Below are 25,339 nucleotides of genomic sequence, written 5' to 3' on the forward strand. Positions count from 1 at the left end.
GCCTGTGATACCAGGGTCCATGGGGACCTAAAGTAGCTGGAGACAGTTCTGCAGAAAGGGAGACAGGCTCCTAAAATAACCAGCGAAAACCAAGACGGGGGCCTGGCTGAGTGTAATCACCCAACCTAGCAATTGTGAAACCCCGAGTTCAAAAACTCCTGTACAAAAAGAAAAAGAAAGCAAGAGCAAGGTTAAATAGTTCAAGTGGTATTTATAGGAAAACTAATGAAATGCATTTTAATATACTGATGGTTGAACATCGTCTAAATTGTTTTTTATATATAAAATGAGTCTAGGTATATACAAGATTGATTGTATTACCATATAACTGGGAATTTGCCAAATTTAATTCCATGTAGAATAGGGTATTTATTAAAAGATAAATAAAATACTTGTTTATGTATGATAGATAATTATATATTATTTCATATATAATTATAGAATGTTATTAAATAATATAATGTTCATATATGAAATTAAATTATGTTCTCAACTATTGCTTAGCAGATTCCCAGTATTGTTTTTCAGTGAGAGATATTATATTACTGAAATTATTTAGAAAGTGGTTTGCACATGTACTTAAAAAGACACCAAATGGGGCTGGGAAGGTGGCTCAGTGGTAGAGCGCTTGCCTTGCATGCATGAGGGCCTGGGTTCGATTCCTCAGCACCACATAAGCAAAGAGAAAAAAGCCGGAAGTGGTGCTGTGGTTCAAGTGGTAGAGCGCTAGCCTTGAGCTGAAGAGGTGAGGGACAACACCCAGGCCCAGAGTTCAGACCCCACGACCGGACCCCCCCCCCCAAAAAAAAAGACACCAAATGATGGTTTGTTAATAGTTTTTAATTTCCCACCCACAGTAAACCCTCTTACTGCTGGACTTTATTGCTCAGCTCTTGGTGTATTACCACTGATTGTGGCATGGACAATGCCTTAGGTAACTGTAAGTCAGTTGACCTCAGAGTTTTCTGACCAGATACAAGAGGATCATTGATAATGTTGTATGTAAAAAATTAACTATCTGGGTCTAGTTTTACTTACATGCAAAACATAGACAATCAGAGTATATAATTCCTAGAATTTAAGCTCTAAAGGGCATCTGCTGGGCATTTAATGTATGAATTTTGGAACATGTATGTATACAGACCCCTTGTGTGGTGATAAGCATAATAATAATGATATTGGAGGCACAAGCCATAGGTTGTAACCACTGAGTATTCTGACATCTTAAATGACTTTGTTAACCTCTTTTCTTAACCAGTCACATTTTATCATCTGTGAAAATGAAAGAGCCAGATTCAATGATCCCATAAAAAATTCAATTCTTTCTTGTACATGACATATATTCATTCACTTAGTTGGCATGAAAATAGAAAGGACAGTTAAAATGATACATTTCTGATAACTTATAAAACATGACCCCTTTCTGATAACTCATGTAACACTTTAACATTCACAGGGATAATTATTCATATTTTGAAATTAGTGAGAAAATCATTTGTTACGTGGGGTTAAATTTCCCTGGAATTCATCATCTTAGGCAAAGCTGCATCATCCAAAATAAGCCTATGTTTTATATTTATATTGTAAAACTAGTTGTGTTTTAGTTTGGGCTGACATAACAAAAACAACCATTGCCTATTTTTGAGACTTATGGAAAAGGGAATTTCCTGATCTTGTGAGATCACGATCTTTGTCATGGGACTCCCATGCATTAACTCAATTGCTTTCTAACCCATCCTACCTAGGTCACAACCTATGACAACACAAACATTGAGCTTGTATGTTGCAGACATGTGCACACATTACCTGAATCTCCTTTGGTTCGACTCTTCTCACAGGCTCATATTCATAGACGGTCTTCGCCATCTGACAAGGACCATCCCTTCCACACGCAAGGCAAGCCCATTCTAACTTTCACCTTCTCCCATTGTTGAAGTCTAATTTTTCTCAAGCTTTTGCTGTCGTTGGTCTCTTTGTGGTGTCAGCTTTGGTTTGCTATAATAAAATGCCACTTACTAAGATTAAAGAGCAGAATAAAAAGTGGGGTGCTGGGGATCTGGAGCAAATGCACAGCAGGTTTTGTTTTGTTCCTCTTATAGCCTCTCCTCCTGGCTGGCAGGTCCACACCTACCCACTGGGTTCTTTGGTCACTAGAAAGCCAGGCTAGCTAATCAGCCCTGCTCTGCGACCAGCGCGAGAGGGTTTCAAGCAAGATGCAAATGTATTGACAGAGATTGGAGAGTTCATTAGGAAAGAAATGTAATGGAGGAAGATTAAAATAAAAACAGACTGAATATTGTTACAGATATAGGTCAATAGGATGAAAGTTATTCTAGGGTGAAAACAACAGCATTAGCTTTTAGGACTGATACTGCATACAAAAAATTCCTGTCCTGAGGTCTAGTCTACAAGGCTGCAGTTACCTGTGAGTTAGGAAGTTTATTTATTGTGTTTAATTACACTAGTGAGATCTAGAGTTTCATCCTCCATTTTATGTTCCCTTATGTCATTCACGGCCAGTGACTACCTGTCATTCTCATGATCCTGTAAGATCTACCCCTTCTGCTTTGGATGGATGCGTTTGAGTGTACATGTACAGAGTACATGACATAAAAATGTCAGAGAAGTCTCTGAGCTGCCTCAGGCAATTTCTTGTTGACTCTAGGATGTTTCTTCTAAATGGTTTGTTTGCTAGCCACAACACTTATATTTGAACTTTCTCTTGGTTCTCAAGGATTGTAAATCCTTGCTAGACTATTCCATGATTTTCCACTTACCAACAATAACAGCAGCATTCCTCAGACTTCTAGAAAGAAAATGTTGAGATTACAGATAATTTTATTTCTTCATGTCTATGATCTCATACCCAGTCTTGGTTTTGCAGAGGCTGGGGGTTGGGTGGGGCGGGGGGGGAATGAACAGGTTGGTCAAAGAGCCTCATGTGCTCACTTGGCTTGCTTGCTGTGCTGGTGCTCTACCACTGGAGCTATGCCCCCAGCTGAGCTTTTGACTATTTATTGTAGAGATGGAATTTCAAAGAGTTCTGCCCGGGGTGATTTCCAACCATAAGTCTCTGGAGCTCAGCCTCTTGAATGGCTAGAATTATAGGTGTCCACTCTCACCCTGCTTCTGCCACAGTAATTTATATACACAGATATTATATGATATATATACCTATGCACATATGTATATGTGTTTTTTATTTATTTTACAGGTGTGAACTACAAGTGCCTGTCTTCACAGTAATCCTTTAAGAATATGCTCAACAGCCCAGGATCTCCTTATTTCATTCAGGCTCAAGCTACGGGCAGGCAGCTGCAGGGCCACGAAGAGTCCAGCTCTGTTGCTACACCAGCTGCTGCTGGTCTCGTCTTGTTCTGTCTAGCCACGGACATCTGCGTCCTTTCTCCCAAAGCACTCATTGAGGCTGACCGAATGGAGACAGGGAAATTATATTGTAACAAATATTAAAATCAAATTAGAACCAGGGAATATATTGAGAGCTTTCCTCCTTTGTTAACTTACGAGAGTAGGAGTCCTAAGCTGGGTGCCGGTGGCTCATGGCTGAAATCTTGGCTACTCAGGAAGTTGAGATCTGAGGATCACAGTTCAAAGCCAGCCTGGGCAATAAAGCCCATGGGGCTCTTTGCTCCAATCAATTACCCAAAGAGACAGAAGTGGAACTATGTTTCAAGTGGTAGAGTACGAACTAGCCTTGAGCAACAATATCTCAAGGATAGCGACCCAGGCCCTGAGTTCAAGGCCCAGGACTAACACACGCACACACTCAAAAAAGAAGAGGAGTCCTAGGGAAATATCCAAGTCTTTCCCTCTTCTTTGAGATGTTAAAATAAATAAATAAATAAATAAAGGTAAAGAGGTGGAAAGGATGGAAGACAAGTCTTAAAACAGGACGTGTTGAATGTTAACTGCGTTTGGATAGGCCTTTGACCCACCCAGGACCACTATGTAAGTACTACCGGGTGTTAGACGCAGGCCTGCCTGATTTCAGCTGCTTTACAGAGGGCTTCAACTCCCATGTCCCGCATATGGTGCAGACAATATTTCTCCTCCTATTTCTCCCAACTTTGCCTTGTTATACTAAAGTAACTGCTTGCTAAAATGTTACCCTGTGATGTTTCCATTTTTGGAAGACTTCCCAAAATGCTTTTCATGGGTAGATACCAAGGACTGTGACTTTGTGTGAAAACTGGGAAACTGAGGCGATCCTTCTTCCATCTTCCAGTGATACCGGCACGTTCACAACAGTCATCTAAGGTATCAGGGTCAAAGACATTTGTCTATTTGTTCAATGCTGTATTCTCAATGTCTAAGAGAGTATCTTGCAGATAGTGAATCTAGTATTCAATAGATTTCTACTGAATGAGATCCTAAATTTATTATTGCATATTAGCATAGACAAACAAAATCACTGAAGCTTTATTAAACTTTCTGTCCTTTTATTTTTATGTGGTTGTATTAAAACTATCTAATTTTTCTCATTTTGTTTAACTTATTCTTTGTTTTAGTAGGATAGTCCTAAGATGCACATAATCTATGATGATAATTATTTACTTGTCAGATCTCTGTGTCTCTTCACAATCACACCATTTTTTTATTAAAGCCTAATGGATGCAAAATGAAAGAGAAGATAGAGCGTAAAGAAAAAAATGAAAAGGGCAAAGAGGAGGACAGAGTGGCAGGATGCTCTGGACATTCACAGGCACGCGGCACTTTGTTCTCTGTTCAGAAAGTTGCTTCCCAGTCCCTACCGTGGAGTCTGGGCTGAGTTCACTCAGCGCCAGGGACGACTGTGTGGACAAAATAGGATAAAGAAGACAAAAGAGGTAGGTTTACAGAGGACAGACGCTCTTTTCCTTTCCAAATTATATATATTTTTTTCTTTAGGACAATAAAACCTGATTGTATTGGACATTATTGTCAAGGTCTTCTTTTTGCATATTGCAGTGATTGTTTTGTAATTGCACATATAATTTCATTCAAAGTGATTTTTTTAAGCACTGTAAAACAGAAAGGCCTTAATGCTCTCCCTGCAGGATTGCTTCTTGTGCTGTTAGCTGGAAGCAGGAGAAGCAGGGGACACAGCAAGGGCCAGAGCTTGCTTGGCAAGGGCTCAAACACACAGAATCTAGAAGATCCATTACACATAAGCGAGGAGCTCCAGTTAATGATCCCAGCAAATGCAGCTTTAGTTACACACAAAAATGTTTGGGTTTTGTTGTTGTTGTTTTGTGTGTGTGTGTGTGTGTGTGTGTGTGTGCTTTAGTTTCCCCACACTTTGTGATCAACCTTGAAAACACAGGCTCCTTCATTATCAAGAATCTCCTCTAATTAGTCTTAAACTTGGAAGCTTCTTTGGGAATGTGGTGCATTCCAGTTGTCTGGTAGCAGATGACTCAGGAGAAATTTATGGACCCTGACTTTGCAAAGGCTTTATTACAACCTTGTTAAACAAGATATTGCTCAGAAGCCCTTTCCCTGCTCCCTGGGATAACCCCAGACTTGAACAAACTCAGTAGCTCTCCTTCCCTGTGGGGCTAAAGAGGGAATCAGATGGGAGTAAAGTTATTCAACTTAAGTCTATAAATGGCAGTAATGGTGATAGCTAGTACTCAAGTCTATAAATGGCAGTAATGGTGATAGCTAGTGTCTTTGAATTCAAAACGCCCTCATATGCCTTGTTCTATAGAAGGAAACACAAACATTGTGTAATTTGTTTCGGTGCTGGTGCCTGCTAAATTAACAGAATATATTGCATAAATGAAATTCTGCGAGATTGGTGACTTGGAATTGGCTGAAAGGTTTAATAACTTTTTCCATGTGATATGTACCATTCACTGGGGTCATAGTAAAACTCAGAATTAAATGCAACCGTTAAGACTAATGAAGCAGTAGATTTGCTTAGCAAGTACCATAGCAGCACATAGGTGCTTTAATGGTGCTTACAACTGGCATTAATAACACTCTAGTTGGTTATTACAATTCAAAAATAACTAAATAAAAAGACCTAAAGTTAGACATGTATAGAGTATAGAAATCATAGTAACAATAGCTTGAAAATTAAACCAGAGAAAGAAGTCCTCGTGGCCCAGGCTCTTGGTACCAGAAACTTGGGCGCTTGAAGCAACACCGGAGATCTCCCTCAGACAGCAGTTCAGTAAGGGTTCCCGGTTGTCAGAAGCTCCCGTACTGTGGGTTACAGTCGATGGTGGTGAAAAGATGTATACAGCAAAAGGCAAAGGCCTGGGGAAGGCTGTGGGTGCTTCTGTTCCGGGCGCTCTCATTGGAGGGTCCTGAGTCTTCCAGAGATGATGTGTGGCATGTGTCAACAAGGCTCAGCAGAGCATCGGCGCCCTGGGCTTTTATTGATGATCAGTCAACCATTGAGCGTGACATATGTTCTGCTACCCTGCTACTCAGACTCCTGCATAAATCATATTGTTCGCATAAACTAGCCAGTCAAAACAGGTCAGTGTGGGCCAGTCCTGCAGACCACAACATACTCTGCCAGCCGAAATCACCCAGTAGTTTGGAGCTCCACTCTCAGAAGCCAACCAGAAGCCAAGCCAGTGTGGGCTTTGGGGAGTTTTTTGTTGTTTTCTTTCTTTCTTTTTTAATTACAAGAAAAAGGCCTTTCATGGGCAGAGTTTGAGAAACCCAGGACTACAGATTCTTCTTTGCCGCATATTATAGAATCTTAAAGTGGAAAATTCATTCAATAGGAACATATTCCACATATTCTTAGAGATCATTGTCAAGTATTTCAAATGATCTCTACATATTAATTTTGGTGACTTTTCTTGAAGTTTATTATATGGCCCTGTAAAAATATTTAACACTGCATTTTTTAATGATAAACTAATTGTGTATGTGTGTGTGTGTGTGTACGCACACCTATCCTGGGGCTTACACTTAGGGCCAGGGCATTGTCCCTGAGCTTGAGCCACAGCTCCACTTCCAGCTTCTTGGTGGTTAATTGGCAATAAGAGTCTCATTGACTTTCCTGCCCCATTTGGCTTTGAACTACAATCATCAGAACTCAGCTTCCTGCTTAGGATTACAGATAGGAGTCGCTACACTGAAACACACACACACACACACACACACACACACACACACACACACACACACACACGTGCTCTCGATGAATACCTTTAAGATAGAATTTGAGTTATTGTGTGCCTGAATGTCAGATAATACTAACATTTACCGAGAATGCATTAATCAGATCCTCAGGTAATGAAAATTTTTGTTTTGAATACTGAGTAAATAAGGAGACTGGAAGACAGAAAGAGAGAGAGAGAGAGAGAGAGAGAGAGAGAGAGAGAGAGAGAGAGAGAGAGAGAGAGAGAGAGAGAGAGAGAGAGAGAGAGAGAGAGAGAGAGAGAGATAAGAATGCATGAAATTAGAGTATGTAGGTTTAAGCTTACACTCTCATTATTTTCTTTGTCAGTAAGATTTTCTAAAATTTTTTGGCAGTCATGGGGCTTGAACTCAGGACCTGGGCCCTGTCACTGGGCTTTGTTGCATAAGCAAGCATGCTACCACTTTGAGCCACAATACCACCTGGTTTTCTGGTGGTTTATTGTAGATAAGAATGTTGCTTTGGATGTTCCTCCCCCACAGTAAAACCCCTGTTTTCACTGTATTTGATGTTGGTGCCCTGCATCTTGTATATACACTTCTCTAATTTGGGGAGGGGAAGGGAAAAAACAAAACGCTTAAATAAGGATATAGGTTGACCCATTGTAACAATGAGATGTACAAGACATTATGTTGAAATTGAACTTTACAACTTCGGAGGGGTGGGGGGGTATAGTTGTGGAGATGGGAGGGAAGGGATGGTAGGGGGAAAACAAAGGAGGAGGCAACAATGCTCAATAGGAAATGTACTCATTACCTTGCTCATGTAACTAGCTCCTCTGTACAGCATTTTCACAATTTTAAAAAGCGTACAAAAAAAAGAGCCTCACAGACTTTCCTGCCTGAGCTGGATTCGAACCGTGATCCTCTAATGGCCTCCTGAGTACTTTATGATTTCTGAGAGCATTGTGAACACTAGTTTTTGAAATGAATTTTTAAAAAGTGAGGTAAAAGAGCAAAACATGTAAGATTAGTTAGAAAAAGAAAGCCTTTCTCAGAGATGAGCAGAAATAGAGGCTTTCCGTTTTCTGCACAACATTTCAGTCATTTTATTTTGCTCTTGAGCTCAGGAGACACTCCAACTAATATTAGGTTGTGCTCATATGCCTTTCAGAAGAGTTTGCCCCGACTGTGATATTCTCCACAAGAAACAAGATGGATTTAACTTGTGTAGAATTACTGAAATAGAGCCAGTCACTTAGATGCAGTTGCTGGCATGATACTTGTCTCTGAATTTCTATCAGATGAACATAGATGTGACTCAGCGGTGATTTACTAACCATCCATCTGCCCCTAGGAGAATTTATATGCTACCACAGAGACATGAGCAATGGAGCCACAGTCCAGGGAATTAATCTATGAACCTGTAGGAGAAAGAAAGTGAAAGGGATTAGATTTCAAAATGCATTCCAATTTACATTTTGCTGGTAGAAAATATATTTTTTATTATTTGATTTGGGAAAATGTGAGGCTGGATGTATGTATTATAGTGCAGATACAAAGTAACAAACATGGAAATATGCATGTTATGTATACACGCACACACACACATTCTCTCTCTTCACAATGCATTTATTCATCAATTCTGAGATCAGATATGCTCAAGCTAATCCTATTTATACAACTATCTTGCTTGCAACTTTCTAATAGGGCTCTTCTTCCAGATTTAAATGTTCTATTAGTGTCCAGATAACATTTCTAATTTAATTTATTGAATTAAGAAACATTCTACGATTTTAAAAGCCTTCTATCACTTAAAAAACTGTACAGCAAAGGTAAGGTTTTTAAAAATCACATAGTGGAACTTTTTTTTAGTCGCCTTCATTTTTCCTCCCTTCTCTTTCTCTTTTTTTCCAATCATTTTGTTATAAAAATTCACTTCTTTGGAATAGAGAACTCTCAGATTGGCATCAAATATTGAATTGATACTAGATAAATGTAGGTTGAAGTGATCAACATACTAAAAGATCTTTTATTGCCAATTTTCTTTCTTACATTTTTTTCCATTGTCTTTTTCATAGCCTTCTCTCTGATTTGCTGACAAAGCCATATACATAGACACATCATCATAGACTATATTTTCATATCTATTAAACGTGTTAAACTTACACACCTGACTTACTATAAGAAAAGTGATTATAAATTACATAGCTTCACCTACTCTTTCCTGTTCCTCGATGGATGAGTAAGCTATAGGATCTGAGAACGTGCTACTCCACAGCCTGGTGACGTTCTGAGCATCAGATGATATCATAAACCCGTAATGCTGCAAGCAACCGTCCTGTTGAAAGACAGAGATTTTGACCAGTTTATAATCCTCACTCAAAGAAGCAAGGTCCTACTCATAACACAGAAAGCTTTCTTGCTTGTAATTCCTGAAAGTAGGTATGTGCCTCAGAATGTAGCTCTTTCCTAAATATTTCCAGAGGCTTTTGGCTTCTAACTAAAAGATGATCATAAAATGAGATTTTATTGTGTAAGTTCTCTATTGTAACAGAAATATATGCATAGACAAGTGCACAAATCCTAGTTTGTAGTGGCCTATATGAATATTCTGGATGCAAGAATACAATTATGATCAATTCTGTTTCACTGCACCCAAATTCCTATAAGACTATTTTAAATTTCAAACTATTATTTAAAAAATGAATTGAGTACTCTATTCTCAGCTCCTCTTCTGGCCCCTACTATATTCCCTCTGACTCTCAGATGGGCTCTCCTAGACTGCTCAGATTCCCTGCTGCATGATGTTTTCACGTGAGAAGCAAGGTATTTAAAATATCTATCTATCTATCTATATATATATATATATACATATATATTTGATGTTACTTGATAATTTCCTTCACAGAGGGGAAGCAAAAGGCACTAAGTTTATTTGTTTTCTTATTGATGCTGGGGATGAAACTTAGGGTCTCACACATGCTAGATACGTGTTCTGTTTTGGAGCTACACCCCCACACTGAGGCTATTTATTGATTGCAGGTGAGCCTTTTTTACCCACAATACAATCCTAATCTAATATTCTGGGAAGTTCCTTGGGAATCTCTTACACTGTAGCTGTGGGGCTTATACTGGCTTTGTTTTTAGAATTGGTATGACATACTAGGTTGTTGTAGTTATTGCATGTAGAATCAAGATTTAACAGTTTGAGTGGCCCAATTGAGTGCACCTGCTAGGGGTGTGTGTGTGTGTGTGTGTGTGTGTGTGTGTGTGAGAGAGAGAGAGAGAGAGAGAGAGAGAGAGAGAGAGAGAGAGAGAGAGAGAGAGAGAGAGAGACACAGACAGACAGACAGACAGACAGACAGACAGACAGACAGACAGACGTGCTAGGATTATAGCAAAATTTAGCAGGAGGTACAGAACTTTGTTGTAACTCCTGATGAGATTTACATAAAGCTCCCTCAACATGATGATTATCTTCCACCCAAGTGTCGCATAGGTTGTAATATGGATCCATATGCACACACTAGCACTTGACCTGCAGGGCTTACAGCAGAAATCACACATGGTGCTGTGTGTTGTGTGAATTTATAGCCATGTATCTATTGCAAGCTCTATGACGTGCTCCTAAGAATAGTTTTATTGCCAGGTGCGGGTGTTGACTCACAGTTGTATGTGTCTGGATTGATACCATAGATGTGCAAATAGTGCCTCGACCTTCCCTGGGCCTAGCATGGCCTCATCCATTCACACCTCTAACCCACATCACACCCTTGACCTCCTTCATCTGGGGAACATGCAGGCTCTCTGCTGAAGGACTTGGGAACCTTATGCTTTGCCCTGTGCATAAACTCTGTCCTCTTTTAGTCTTTACCCCAGGAAGCAGTGCCCATTCAGTTATCATCCCCACTTGGTGACACTTGCTCCTGTTCACAATCAGCACCTTGACACATAGCCGTTCATTAAGCACAAAGGGTTTGCATGGGCTCTGATTTGCCTGTGGCTGGCTCTCTAAGCCTTTTCCTTCTGGCTTAGCTCTACACTACTTCGTGAGCACAATGTCTCCATGAGTTAAACTGTTTGGTTCCTAAACATTCCATAGTTTGCCAGTCCACACATTTAAATCTCCCCATACTATAGAGAGGCAAATAACCTGCCAGCAAATATTTGTTAAGGTTATAAGTAATAATACTGATCCATTTATCCAAATGAAATGAGGACAGATGATACCGTTTTACATATTTGCACTCTACAGAAATAATTATTTTTTTAATTTTATTTTATTGTGAAGATGCTGTACAGAAAGGTTAGTTACCTGAGTAAGGTAATGAATACATTTCTTGTCGAGTATTGGGATTTTTTTCCCCATTAACTTACAAATATTTTGAAATCATATATAAAAACATCAGAAAACCACTGATAGTTGAAAATGTTGATCCTCTGTAAGAATTTGAATACTCATTTTGAATATATTTCAGTGAATGGACATATGGAAATATTCCAAATGCACACTACCATTTATTGTGTATCTGCCTTTGAAATGATTGCAATTGATACTATCCTAAATTTCAAAATGCAACATATTCTAAAATAAAGTTAACTAACCACTGCATGTATCTATTCTGTTCAGCCCTTTAGGTAATAGTTCCTATCATTACACATAAACAACCACACAGACACAAATCAGGCATACTACATGTGATCTGGATGTGTAAAACATGTATTTGATGGCTTTGTAATAAAAATATTTGACAATCAATGTTCTAAAATGAAATTGAGGAAAAGTCTGAGAAAAGTAGAACAGAATGCTAATGTAGTAAGAGGTACATTTATTAATTAGATTTTCAATATCGATGGTCCCTTGTGATTTTGAAATCTCGGCCATTTTTCATTCTTGTTACCTCTGTGGTTGAGATGACAAGGAATACTTAGGCCTCAAATATTACTTGTGATAACTCAGCTATTTAGCTTGGATTTAAGTATAAGGAAAATTGTCAACTTCCCAGACAGAAGAATTATTCCTGAAAACAGCTTAGTATCATATAAAAAAAATGGTACTCTGCAGGACTTTGACTCATCTAGGCATTCTTCCCATACAATAAACTACTGCAGCAAAGTGCAACATGTTTAAAACAAATAGGAAGATCATTTAAACCTACCATTATTAAATATTGTGTTAAAAAGTTTGTATAAACAGAGTAAATGATAGCAAGTACCAACCCCCCAAACTTAGATATACCCATACTTTCCATAAGAATACATTTTAATGTGAGAATATATAGGAACTAAAAAAAAAGATCCACTATGCAAACAGGGATATTCAGAAATCTGGAACATTATGGAGGAGATGTGACCTGAGTTAAAGAGAGACCTTTGTAATCACAAAAAAATTAATATTTCAAGACAAAATTCTTTCAGAGGTAGATACCTAAAATACTTTCAAAATCCATAAAGCACCCATTGATGGAAATAAAGAAAGAAATAAACACATGAGCTATTGCCGGTGGAGATTCAACATTTCAGTCTTACAAATTTATAGAAAATGATTCTAAAGCTTACTGGAATAGAAGAATATTTGAACAACACCCCTCCCCACCTGACTTGTTAATAAGTTTAAGGTTCTGCACTCAACAATAGCCCAGGAGCTTCCTTCTGAGTCCACTAAGAATGTTCTCTAGGTCTCCGTCAGGCGACATTCATTGTAAACCTAAAAGATCGCATTTCTGTTCACCAGCCAAAGAGAATCAGAAAATGAAATTAGCAAAGAAATTCCATTTAGAATGACATCCCAAGACATGAAATGTTTTGGAACATGTTTAGTACAATATAGTCAATATATATAACTCAAAACTAGAAATATTTTTTATTGTTAATGTAATGGTATAAATGTTTTATGTAATGTTATATTTGAATATATTATATTTGATTATATTACTAAAATGGATTATTTAAAATATAAATTATACTTTAATGAAATCCACTTCAATAGTGTCTTGTCAATAAAAGGATTTGTTATAAACATCATATTTTTTAAAATAATAGGATGAATAAGTTTAATCACTTGTTCATTGGAGGTAAAAAATTCAACTAGTTAATGAAGAGCCAGTGGCTTATGCCTATAATCTTAGCTACTTGAGAGGCTGATATATAAGAGTCTAAGTTCAGAGATAGCCTGGGGCAGAAAAATATCTATCCTTAATTAGCCAACAAAATGTTGGGAGGGGATGTGAGGCTCAAATGGAAGAGCACCAGCCATGAGCAATAGAGCCAGGCCATAGATCAAACCTCAGTACCAGCACCAAAAAGAGAAATAAAGAAATTTCAACAATTAATTTCAATACTTAATTATCTCATGTAAATATTTTATAAAGGTAATGATGTGCTTGTGTTTGAATAGGAGAGAATTGAGTATGAAATTGATTGACCATTGTAGCATTTCCATAGGTAAGGTTTTTAGAGTACAGAACTCAAATTATGCAATATATTAAAGAGCTGGAATGTTGTGGGTATCTTAAAATCAGTAATATGTGCTTGGTACTAATGTTACCTGGCAGAATGTCTCACACCTGCCAGTGATAATTTGATGGTCTTCTTGCACTTCTGTTTCATCTTTTTACAGGCTATGGTTTATTTTTAACCTCTGGATTTTTAACAAGAAAGATGCATCAGTTATCAATTAAGTATTATTTTAGGGCTGGGCATAGTGGTTCATCCCAGTCACTCAGGAAGCAGAACTAGGGAGGATTGTTATTCAAAAACAGCCCGTGAAAAATTTTAGCAAGACCCCATCTTGGTCAACAAACTAGGCATGGCAATTCATACCATCATCCTATCTGTTTGGAAAGCTACATATAGGAATATCTTCATCTGAGGTTGGTCAGGTGCAAAATGTGAGGTCCTAAACAAAAAATACGCTGGGCACTGGTTGCTCATGCCTGTAATCCTCACTACTCAGAGGCTGAGATCTGAGGGTCGCAGTTTGAAGCCAGCTGGACATGAAGCATTGGCTCAAGTGGTAGAGCACTGTCCCGCAGCAGGAAACCTCAGAGAGAGCACTCAGGCCCCAAATCACTAGGAGAATGGCCGGGAAGTCTTCGAGACTCTAACTGCAAAGCTTGCAAACTGCTAGATATTTGGGGCATGGTTCAAATGCTAAGCTTGTTAGCCTCACAAACCAAGCAAGCCACGCAAGCAAAAGATCCTGAGTTCAAGGCCCTGGTCATAAACATAAATAAATAAACACATAAATAAATAATAACAACTCATTTTTTTCCAGCTCCCAAGGAAAATTGCATTCTATTTGTGTAGACATACAAGTGCACAGGCAGGGACGCGATGAGGTATTAGCCTGGTGTTATGGGATGCTGCTGCCCTGGGCCTGAGTGGTATTGGGACTTGCTGACGGACAGCAGGGGCGGCAATGCCTTGTCACTGTGCTGCAGGACAGAGCGTGTCACTGCATGATGGCATTGGAAGGCCTCCTCCACGGAAGGCTGGCACAGGCTTGGCCAGACACCTGTGCCTCTGGGAGTCATGTGACCCCCACCAGGACCTACAGCCCCTCTCTTCCTCAGTACTGAGAAGATTTGTCTGCCTGCTCACGCATGCACCACTGATAGCTTCAGGCAGAAGCTAGGAACGGAATGGGTTTTTTTGTTTTGTTTTGTTTTTAAATCAACCAGAACAGATTCTTTTCTAACTATTTTTAGAAATGCAACAGAGATTATCTGAATATATATGCCATTTAAAATACTTCAGAGTTGCTATTTCTGTGAAAAGATCGGGCTTACTTTTCAAATCGGAGGAAATATGACCTAAGTCTATGCTAGGGAAAATATACTAAACCAACAAAAGATCTATTAATGATCAGTTACCGTTTGACTTGTGGATTTTGAGAATATAGCTTTTTTAAAAAAATGTTCTATCTATATATTTGGGATAATAAAATTTTGCCTTTCCCACCCTCCACTACACACAAATGGTCTGTAATTACAACAGGTTTAATGACTTATTTGGGGTGAGGTTTCTGTGCATAGGCTATTTCATTTAACATCATGTCTTTTAGATGTCTATGTCACAAATGATGTGAATTTACCACTTCATGGCTGGTTAATATTCAACTGTATGTGTGTGTGTGTGTGTGTGTGTGTGTGTGTGTGTGTGTGTGTGTGTGTGTGTACAATCATCTAATGGATGAATAGTTGGGTTGATTATGTGTTGTAGCTAAGGTGACCAGCACGGTAATACACATAGGAACAAAATAATTAACTACCTAATTAATTAATCAAAAGACTGAGCTTCAGACCAGATGGAGAAAACGTTGAAAGTGATCCCTTTAAGTGCTAGAACAAAAAAGAACGCCCACTTTCCACCACTTTTACTCAGTATAGTTCTGATAATCCTTGTCAGAATCATTAGGCAAGAGAAAGAGAATGGAGATCTCTATTGGAAAAGAAATCAAATTATCCATGCTTATATTGTGCACAATCTTATGTAGAAAACTCTAAAAGATGCACCAAAGAATTGTTTGAACAATTGTTAGAATTGTATGGTGGTGGATTTGGGAGGTGAAGGTAGGAGTTCATGTATTCCACACCTGACTGGACCACATACTATGGTTTAGGACAACCTGGGTCACAAAGAGAGACTGTCTCTAAAACTGAAGCCACAGAAGCAAGCACACAACTATTAGAATAAACAAATTTAGTTAAGTTCCAGGACACCAATCTAAACACATAAAAACCAACAGTATTCCTATGTCCATAGGGATCTATCAGGAAAAGTAATCAATGAAGCAATCCCATTTTTAATACCTACAAAAATAAAATAGAAGTATCCAAAGAGGGGAAAGATCTCCACAGTGAAAACTATATAAAAGCCTGATTAAAAAACCTGAAGTGAAAATAAATATGTAGGAAGGTATACTCATGGTCATGGGGAAGAAAAAGCAGGAATGTAAAAATGTTCACACGCCCCAGAGTGGTCTGGAGATTCAATGTCACCCTTTCAGAATACCAACAAAACCATTCAAAAGTTAAAAAAAATTACATATAGAATGACAAAAGACCCCGAATAGCCAAAGTAATCTAGAGCAAAAATAGTAAAGCTAGAAGCAAAAACAGACGAATGAGATCACATCCAACAGTCGATCTTCTAACCAGTAAAGGAACGAAGAGCCCTCTGATCAGAACTGAGTACATCAAGGAGATCTGAAAACTTAATTCAACAGAAAGTCAGCCAACAAAAATCTGATTGTAAAATTAGATAACAGGACTGAGTGCACAATTCTTAAAAGAAGACATGAAATTTTCAACATACATATAGAAAAAAGTTCAGCATCTCCAGTGATGAGGAAGATGCCAATCAAACCTCCTAATATATGACTTCAGTAAGGATGGCCGTTCACAAAAAGCAGAAACAACAGCTCACAACCAATTGCTGAATTTGTGGACACTACACTTGTCTAAGTCTCTAATTTCATCCACAGCACTGATTCCATGTTTGCCTCTTTCCTCACAGTTCTTAGGGGAGAAAGTGTGGCTGACTGTTAACCATCTCTCCATTTCATCAATACAATGTCCTTTTCCTACCTCTCAAATGCTCCTTTGCACTCATATGGACTTTCCCTTTACTCTCCTCGCTTAAGTGTGTGAGATTCTTTCCTCTTCTTCCTCCATATACATTCTTCAGTTTATGTGATTTCAATTCCTTTCAATACTAAATAAACTCTGTTTATTTAGGCACCGTTGGCTCACGCCTGTAATCCTAGCTACTCAGGAGGCTGAGATCTGAGGATCACGGTTCAAATCCATCCTGGGCAGGAAAGTCCATGAGACTCTTAACTCCAGTAAACCATTCACAAAACTGGAAGTGGTGCTGTGGCTCAAGTGGTAGAGCACTAGCCTTGAGCTGAAGAGCTGAGGGACAGCGCCCAGGCCTAGAGTTCAAGCCCTACAACTGACCCAAAAAAAAATATATATATACTAAGTAAACGTGGCCCTTCTCAAATGGGCCATCTTACAAATTTGTATCATAAATTCATAGTTCTGTTTATAATTTTGTCCAACATTTATAAGTAGTTTTGCTTGCCTGAATTTATTCCACAAGACTAATATTTTTAACGCCTACATGATGTATCGTTACACATTTCTACCTGAAAAAGTGAAGGGTATGTATGAATGCTGTATAAATGCTACAGAAGTATAGCTATAAGTATCTGAACCTTGTATAAAGATTTCAGTCTTATACTCAAAACAAAACTCTAATTTTTCTTACATAAAGCCCTTGGTCTTTGTTCATATTTCTAGTATTTGACACATGTAACCTTGCCAGAGCTTGAAGTAATCTTATAAAATTTAGTACTTCTCTCTCAATTTCATAGATTTTCTGTGGTTGTTCCACTTTTTCTTTTTTCTTTATTTTTTTGGGGAGGGGTCCGGTAGTGGGGCCTGAACTCTGGACCTGAGCGCTGTCCCTCAGCTCTTCAGCTCAAGGCTAGCACTCTACCACTTGAGCCACAGCGCCACTTCCGGCTTTTTTCTTTTTGCTTATGTGGTGCTGAGGAATCGAACCCAGGGCTTCAGGCATGCAAGGCAAGCGCTCTACCACTGAGCCACCTTCCCAGACCCTTGTTCCACTTTTTCTGTTGCACCTTTCAATCCATTCTTCTAATCATTCTTTATAAAAGATTAAAATAATTTTCATGAGCATTCCTCCAGGTTGGCTTTATTTCCTTTTAATTTTTACCGCTGTTTTCAGATGTACTTGACCAATAAGAAGTTGGTCATACACCAGGTATGCAAGGTAATGTTTTGATAGAGATATGCACTATAAAGCAAGTATTAAGCACACACCCCAACACTGAAATAGCGGCTAGCTTGTGTGTGATGAGAATGTCTGAGATCTACGCTCAGCCTATCTCCAGTGTGCGGGGCCGTGCTCACACCAGGGCATGGATTCGATCTTAGACCTTGTACGTCCCGCACAGAACTGCTTCACTCCTCTGCAATCACTTGTGTGTTTCAAAATCCAAGTTGAATAAAAGCCACGCTCCTCATTATTGCCTATGATATCCTCAACAAATTTACCAAAGACCCTTTCCTCCTTCCTTTAAGAAAGTGCGTTAACAGCAGGTGCAATGGCTCACCCGTGCAATCCCAGCTACTCAGACGTCAGGGAGAGCATGTAGAGAGCTCAACCTGGGCAAGAAGTCCATGAGACCCCATCTCAACAAGTAAGATAGATACAGTGCGAGCATCTGTCATCCTGGATATATGGCAAGTGTGAAACATTAACTGAAATCAGAAGAGCTTAGGAATGGCTCTAAGGATAATGGTCTTGTCTAAGAAAACACAAGACCCCGAGTTCAAGCCCCACTACTGCTAAAAAAAAGTTTTTTCAGTATAGGAGCCCATGAGCCAGCAGTAATGGCTCACATCTCTAATTGTAGCTACTCAGGCATCCGCGGATGGCCTGGGCACAAGCGAAAGACCCTATCTGAAAAGTAACTGAAGAGGAAAGAACTGGGGAAATGGCTCAAATAGTGAAGTACTTGCCTGGCACGTGAGAGGCCATAAGTTCAATTCTGACTTTGGCTAAAAACCAGCGAGCAAGCAAACGCACAGACCCATGCACTGGCGGTTCTCAGCTGCACAAACTGACATCCGCCAAAGTACTGCGCAACTCATAGGCCTTTTAACATGTGCTGCCTGGAACTGTTTGACTTACTGCTATAAATATTGTGCTTCCAGCCGAGGGTTTTCCTTGGAAGGTCTTATCTTTCTTACCTCAGTTGAATTTCACAAATATTTTCTGTCCATCACTTGGTGTTTCCTTTTTGATATGGATCAGAATTTCTAATCTTGCATGAGTTTAATTTTTTTAACCATCTCTTTTCCAGTAAGGAAAAATCTGTGTAGGGAAAAATCAAGGATATTTGTTTGTCTGGTCAAATGTAAATGAATTATTTTTTTAAGTTTTGGCAAAGTACTAAAACAGATGGATTTTTATATAAAAAGCATTTAAAGTAATAAACTGTCTGTGGAGGAAACACTTAAAAGTCTCAAGCTGGCACAAGTCCCATTGAACATACCGCCATACAGCAAAGCTGACCTGATGACGAGATGCTGTCCCCATGTCCAATGCCTCTGTGAGGTCTTTCTCCAGGTTTCAAGTCTGAGCTTGATGTGCCTGTGGGTTAAACCAGATACAAGCACTTTGTGAGACATTTTATTTTTGTCAGTTGTGGGGCTTGAACTCATGGCCTGGGGGCTGTCCCTGAGCCTCTTTGTGTTCAGGGCTAGCACTCTACCACTTGAACCATAGCACCACTGCTGGTGTTTGAGTGGCTAATTGGAAATTAGAGTCTCATGGGGATTTTTCTGCCTGGATTGGCTTTGAACTGAGATCCTCAGATCTCAGCCTCCTAAGTAGCTGGGGTTATAGATGTGAGCCACTGGCACCCAGTCTTTGTGAGATTTTTATATGGTTCCAAGTTTGAACTCAGGCCCTCATGCTGAGTTTTCTGGTTCACAGCTGGTGCTCTACCTCTTGAACCACACATCTGACTTTTTGATGATTAATTGAAGATATAGTTTTGCAGACTTTTTTTGTTGCCTAGGCTGGCTTTGAGCTTCAGTTTTCCAGATTTCAGCCTCTTGAGTAAGTAAAATTACAGGTGTGAGTCATTGAAGCCTGACTGAACTATTCCCCTCCCCTCCCTTCCCCCCCCCCACAGGGGCAACAGTAGACTTATATGTAAGTCTATAAAAAACCCTTCTACTGTTTTCCTTTCTTAAATCTGTATCAACTCATTTTCTTTGAGTGTTCTCATCTTATGAATGTTCTCCATTATACTTTTAGTATTATTATTTATTCACATTGCTAAGTGCATGTTAAAATGATTTCTTTCTATGGGCTTAGTTTTATACATACCATTTTATCTCATATATTTAATAATGGTAAACAACTCCTATTTCCTAAAAAAAAAAAAAAACAGACTAAAGGAAGCTTATGAGAATAAAATCTATTCAGAACTCTCAAGTGCTCAATGACTCTGGGGGAAGACAACAACAACAAAAAGAAGCCTAAACAATAAAGTACAAACGCCATAGAGGTGTTAGTGCACCAAGCGGGAGCGGAGATAAGGCAGTGCCTAGATGCATTCAGGAAGTGACCACAGAGGGTTTTATTCCTGCCCCTCATTAACCCAGTGAAGGGCTCTCTTGTGTGTTTTATTGCTCAATTTTATTCTATTTTTCCCACTTGATTAAAATGACTTTTGAATGTACTAAGCACTGTTAGAATCTAATGAACAACATTATTCTTGCTAAAGAAAACTCTTAGAGAAAAATAAACAAATGCTTGCACCGCAGTTTTTACCATTTGACTTTGATAGAAAGGATAATTACTTCAGCCTTTGAAAGTAACAAGATTTCCATACAGTCTTCATTCCTGGGATTCTTATTCCTGCATCATTTGCTTCCCCAGTGAATGCTTCCCATCTCTAACTTCCTCCCTTACGGCATCTATGATGATAGCACACAGGACATAGACCAATGGAGCTGAGCTTAGAGGCATTTTCTTCCTTTAGCAATAAATGTATTTTCATGCACATCAGAAAAAAATATAAGATGCCATTCAAACATATGATTTAATAGAATTAAATCCAGCTAGACTCATGAACAACACTAAGTAAACGATTAGGAAATAAATGCCAAGGGGGAAATAGCTATGTGCAATGGAAATGGAAAAATTGCCAAAGTGGATCTTAGATCATTGAAGTTGAAAAACATACCAGGCTAAATAATTTTATAGTCACATTACCTTCAGCTTTAAATTTTATATGCGGTCTTGCCCTTCATGGAAGGGTTTTCTTTTGGTTGCTATTTCCCTTAGTATTTGATGTTTTCATTTGCCTCCAGTGTTGTAGCACCTCTCAGATGTCATTCCATTTTAAGGTTGAATAATTTTCCATTGTATGAATCAATCTTGTTCATCGTTCATTGGTGTATACTCAATTATTCCCACTTGTTAACAGCAATATTAAACTTGGCACGCAAGTGTCCCATTCAGTATCTATTTTCCTGTCTTTTGGCTTCTAGCTCACAGTGGAATACTGGAGTCATATTGTTTAACTTCCCAAGGAGCTCACAGCCTTTTCCATAGCATCAACACTGCTTTGCTTTCCCATCAGCAATTACTCAGGGCTGCAAATTCTCTCGTCCTTCCCACCAACCCATACTGTAACTATCATGATATGTAGGTATGAAGTGATGCATTGTCACGGTTTTACTTTGCATTTCTCTTCCCACTGAAAATAATGAACATTTTTACAATTATTTTTACCTGTGACTGTGGCTGTTTTGTGTCATCTTTGAAGTCATTTTCTTTTAGCTGAGGTGCCTTTTTATTTTGAGTTTTATAAGTTTTGAAAATAAAATCTGGGTTGAACTCACACATTATGTATGATTTGCAAACATTTTCTTCTATAGATTATATTTTATTTCATAATTGTGAAGTAGCTGGTATGTTGATGTTGTGAACTTCAGTTTATGGTTTTCCTTTTGGAACTCATGCTATCACTATCAGATCTGAGGATGTGAAAGTTATAATTGTGAATTTATCATAGTAGTCTAGCTAATGAAATGATTGATGATAATTATTCAGTTATTGTTATCTATGAGCATATAATGCCCATATGATTATTTGATCCAGCATAAAATTTATTACACAAAGAAAGGCGAAAAGAAGCAGAAGGAGACAGAGGGATCGGCGTAGACAAATTCTCTAAATTTCTCCAAATAGTTATTGTCATGAGTGTTATAAAGGAAATGTAGTTTACAATAAGAAAGAGAGCCTCAATTAATTTTCTCCATTGAAAATACTATCTCCCCAAAGCAACATTTGTAATGAACTTGAGGAAGGCATATGAAAACCCAGCTGCAAAGGAAGAAAGCGCTGAAGAAGAGAAATGAAAAGCAATTTATAAGACTAGAGACATGGGAAGATATATAATGTGGTCACATAAAACTAGTAGAAATCTACTGAGGGTCCCAACAACAGTGCGAAGAAGGAAGAGCTCGTAATTATCGTGAAAGAGAAAGCATGTTGGGGCACAAAACATCCACAGCTCAGCATCCTGAGCATATGTGTATCTGTGTCCTTTGCAGGAGTCCGGTTGTGTTACGCTCTCTTATGACCACAGAAGACTGTGGACTGCCATCCCTCAGTGCCAGCCCAATGTGTCCTCCTTGGGAATCTCCAGTGAGTGCTCTAAAATAATTCAATTTGTAAAGAAGTGCCACTTCGGACCTGTTTTTAAATGAAGCTTACATTTGTAAGAGGCAGAATACAGGGAGTTGATTATTAGTTTAAAGAGCTGATTATGAGTGTCCTGAGGGCTGTGTTCAAGCCATTCCTATAGGATAAGTAGCTCCATAAACACAGCAATTTCAACGCGAGTTCTCATCATGCAATATCATTTTTTTCCTAGTCTTCCAGACTCTGTGATTAGAATGGAAAGTAGAGAAAAGCGATTTTAATGATTTTCACCCTGTGTGGGTTTGGTTTGACTTCAGGCATGTGTTTTAATGCCCATCTATTAGTTGCTAAATCCCTGTGCAGCCCCAACCTAAAATGTATTATGCTAGAAAAGGTCAAAAGAAACAAAGGGAATCAGAGACATAAGAGTATGTACAAATTTTCTGATGCTCTTTGACAGAAAATGTAATAGAAGAGAAAGCCTAACCTCTGGGATATTAATGAAAAACTAGAAAAGTTTTCCCAAGAGAAGCAAGGCCCCTACTCAGAATGTCCTGCTTTCATTGGATTAACAGAGTATGCAATTTGATTTGTAGCTGAAATCCAGTTTGTAAATTTTTTGTGCATGGAATAATTTTTTGTGATTGTTTGTGTACTGGGTAATTTAGTTTGGGGGTACCTGAACTATACCTTCACTTTTGTGAAATTAGTATTTTTTTTTAAAAAAAAGATGGCTCGTTTTCAGATTTCACAATAACTAGAGAATCATGCCTAATTTCTGACTGAATAATATGTTAAAGCTCTCAGTGGTGTCTCTTGGCTGTTCAATTCTACATTTAGCTTTCATTGGTTTTCCTTTCATTTCATTCTACTTTTTCTGTTTAGATTCTATTTGTGTACATTTATACAAAGTCCCTGACTAATGCTCCACCCCAGCATTTTGTCGTTTCAGCCTCCCATCTCAATGGTAAGTTCAGTCACATTGTGTAATAGACATATGTGAAGATAGAACTGAGTGAATGGAGGAGATGGGCAGGGTAGGGAGAGGTAAGGGACAATTATAAAAGGGGTGATATCGACCAAGACATAGTGTAGCCTCAGACTGACATACTAAGTTGAAACCCTTTTATACAATCACTTAAGGATAACAATAAAAAAGTAAATGTGATATATATAAACAATGGTGTATTAAAGAATAAAATCATATCTTTTTTTAAAAAGTGAAGGGAACTAGAAATATGAAGTGAAATAACCAAGACCAAAAAACAAATACATAATGTGTTCTCTCATATTGAAATTCTATACCAGAAAAAATAATGGCATTTCCTTGTTTAAAAGATTAGAAGGCAAAAGTAACTAAACTTATTATTTACGTGGAATCTAGTCTTCCAAGTTGTTCTAAGACAGTACTTAGCTAATTACAGATCACGACTGAATAAGTTAGGAAAGATAAGAAGGCATTTAAAAGATAAATGTTCCCCTTGTAATTGAATTGTCCCAGAGACTGAAGGCCTTGTGAACACATACTTCAACCAATAGGAATAAAATTAACAAAGGCACATCAAATGGAAGTTCTAACAACAGCATTTGAAGTTACTTGCCAAAAAATGTCAAAGGAACAAATGATAACAAGACAACGTTATCAGTGACATGTGGACTCTCAACATTGCAGAAAAGTTTATAGTATCGAATCTTATGAAAATCAAGCACACTTAGAGAAAAAAAATGGTCTTATTTAGTCTCTATGTTTTCTCTGAGACTATAAATGGACAGATTATCAGGTTATATCTCTCAGATAAATTAACACTCTGGCTTTTATTCTGAAGATACTGATAGAAAATCCGAATGCATTTGAAGAGGACACTATGAAGCTAGGGACAAATTCTTCCCAGAATTTAGAAGGAAAATTCAAACAAGATCTCCTTCTACCCATTGCTTTCTGTGTCAATTTCATGAATTAATAAAAATACCTTCAGAAGTTACACTTTTCTGTTCAAAATTAAGAAATGTTTTACATCTTTTAAAGCAAATGACAGTATAATATCAGACAAAATTAGAGTTGTGTTTTTGAGCGAAGTATGGTGATTCAAGCCTGTAACCCCAGCTTCTTGGGAAATGAAGACTGAGAAACTGGGGATCAAAACCAGCCCAGGGGAGAAAGAAGACTCCATCTCCACCCACGCCAGGCCTGGTTGTGGGGGGTGGGGTGGAGGAGAGGATGAGAGGATGTTATTCCATCTATGGGAGTGTCATGGCCGGGCGTGGTGGCCCATGATGAGCATCCCCAGCAGCAAGAAAAGCACAAGGAAGAGGATTGCATCCTAGACAAGCCAGGCATAAAGCAAGACCCAAACCTGACAATCTCCAAGCTGAGTATTAGTTCTTTGTAATTTATTATTGTTAGGTGTTTTATATATATATATATATATATATATATATATATATATATATATATATACACACACACAGATATGTGCAATATATATGTAGATAGATAGATAGATAGATAGATAGATAGATAGATAGATAGATAGATAGATAGATAGATAGATAGATAGATAGATAGATTTCCACGTAGTACTGGGCTTTAACCTTAGGGCCTTATACTTGCTTTGCTCTCTTGCTCACAGCTGGTTCTCTGTTGCTTGCTCACAGTTGATTCTCTTTAGCACAACAACTTCTTGCTGGTTAATGGAGAATTGGAATCTCAAGAACTGCTCTGCCCCTACTAGCTCTGAAGTGTTTCAGCCTCCTGAGTAGCTAGGCTTGCCAGCACAAACCACCAGCGTCCAGGTATGAGTTCTGATGTTTCTGGGCATATAGTCTTCAGTTGAAGCACTGTTTGTCCAGTGCTGATTTTGTACTATAGAACTGTAACTCCATCAGCAGATGAAGAGTGATTTCACTAGATTGTTCCCATATTTCTTTGAATTTCTGCTTTATAATACCATCTTTCACATAAAAACCTATC

This window comes from Dipodomys merriami, unplaced genomic scaffold (assembly GCF_024711535.1).
Source record: "Dipodomys merriami isolate MVZ:Mamm:240054 unplaced genomic scaffold, mDipMer1.0.p SCAF_81, whole genome shotgun sequence".
In the NCBI taxonomy this organism is placed as follows: domain Eukaryota; kingdom Metazoa; phylum Chordata; class Mammalia; order Rodentia; family Heteromyidae; genus Dipodomys; species Dipodomys merriami.